We start from the raw sequence: 2127 nt of genomic DNA, 5'->3' as shown, positions 1-2127 counted from the left end.
GAAACAACAGTTAAAATCGGCCATGGAACAACAGACTGGTTCCAAATTGGGAAAGGAGTACATCAAGGCTGTATATTGTCACCCTGTTTATTTAACTTATATGCAGAGTACATCATGTGAAATGCCAGGCTGGATGAACCACAAGCTGGAATCAAGATTGCCGGGAGAAATATCAGTAACCTCAAATATGCAGATGATACCACCCTCAAGGCAGAAAGTGAAGAGGAACTAAAGAGCCTTTTGATGAAAGTGAAAGAGGAGAGTGAAAAAGCTGGCTTACAACTCAACATTCAAAAAACTAAGATCATGGCATCTGGCCCCATCACTTCATGGCAAATAGATGGGGAAACAATGCCAACAGTGACAGACCTTATTTTCATGGGCTCCAAAATCACTGCAGATGGTGACTGCAGCCATGAAATTAAAAGACACTCGCTCCTTGGAAGAAGAGATGTGACCAACCTAGACAGGATATTAAAAAGCAGAGACATTACTTTGCCAACAAAGGTCCATTTAGTCAAAGCTATGGTTTTTCCAGTAGCCATGTGTGGATGTGAGAGTTGGACTGTAAAAAAGCTGAGTGCCAAAGAATTGATGCTTTTGAAATGTGGTGTTGGAGAAGACTCTTGAGAGTCCCTTGGACTGCAAGGAGATCCAACCAGTCCATCCTAAAGGAAATCAGTCCTGAATATTCATTGGAAGGACTGTTGCTGAAACTGAAACTCTAGTACTTTAGCCACCTGATATAAAGGACTGACTCATTTGAAAAGACCCTGATGCTGGGAAAGACTGAAGGCAGGAAGAGAAGGGGACAACAGAGGATGAGATGGTTGGATGGCATCACTGCTCAATGGACATGAGTTTGAGTAAACTCTGGGAGTTGGTGATGGACAAAGAGGCCTGACATGCTGCAGTCCATGGGGCCACAAAGTGTCAGACACGACTGAGTGACTGAACTGAACTGAATGTGGGCTTTTAGTCACTGTGGGACTGTGGTTTTCTTCTTGCTTCTTCTGTCTGCCCTGTGATGGAGGAAGCATCTCATTTCAGCCTTTTCTTTGTCTTTGGACAGGAGGTATCTTTTTTGGTGGGTTCCAGCATCCTCCTTTTGATGGTTGTTCAACAGCTTGCTGTGATTTGGGTGTTCTGGCAGGAAGAGATGAGCAGACATCCTTCTACTCCACTGTCCTTCCCTCTCTTTTGACAGCACCTCCTAATTTGGTCTCCAGTTAGAAAGCTGTAAGACTCATTTGGCAGACGTCCTCACTTGCCTTCTCAACACTCATTGCCTTTCTGATCTGATTCAAAATCATCGCTTTTGAAACCCTTCAAGTGCTCCTCCCAAATTGATACTTCCAGCCCAGGCCTCTTCCTTGATCCCCAGACTTGTACACTCGACTGTGAACTTTGCATAGACTTACAATGTACAAGGCACCTCACATCCAACCCCTAGTCTTCTTCCCTCAACCCATTCCTCTCGCCAACTTCCACATCTCCATAAAGAGCAGTTGCTCAGGCCAAAACCTTGGAGCTTAACTTATCACTTTCACCAAGCCCGTGTCTCATCCAGCAACATATTGTGTCCTGATTTCCTATAATAGCCACTTCTCACTCTCACCGCGGCTTCCACTTCATTCCCTCTCAGCAGTAGCCTCTCTGCCTGGCATCACTATAGTAGCCTCCTGCCCACTCTTCCTGCACATACCCTTATCCTGTTCCATCCATTCTCTGCCCCATTGCCAGGCTGGTGTTCTCAAAGTAAAACTGAATTGTGTCCCTCTTCTGCTCAAAACTCTCACTTAAAGGAAACCCCCAAGTCCTATCTAGTCTTCCTCCCAGTCACCGTACCTCCCCCTCCTGCTTCCTCTCTGATTCCCTTGGGTCCTCTCTCCTCCTTGCCCTCAGTGAGCTGGGTAGGGAGAGGGGATACAATTTGCTTCAAGGAAAAGGTCAGGCATGTGTGGTGTAACAGCAGAAACGGCCCACAGGAAACAGAGTGGTTTCTGTTTGCAAGAACTTTGCTTTCTAAGTATATGGACTCTGGGCAAGGTACCCAACAGGTGTCTCCTCACCATGACTCAGGGATAGCGGGCCACCCAATGTGTAGGGTGATGGCTGAGATTCTTT

This window comes from Bubalus bubalis, chromosome X (assembly GCF_019923935.1).
Source record: "Bubalus bubalis isolate 160015118507 breed Murrah chromosome X, NDDB_SH_1, whole genome shotgun sequence".
NCBI lineage: Eukaryota > Metazoa > Chordata > Mammalia > Artiodactyla > Bovidae > Bubalus > Bubalus bubalis.
The sequence above is the reverse complement of the archived record's forward strand: the minus strand, read 5'-3'. Positions refer to the sequence as shown.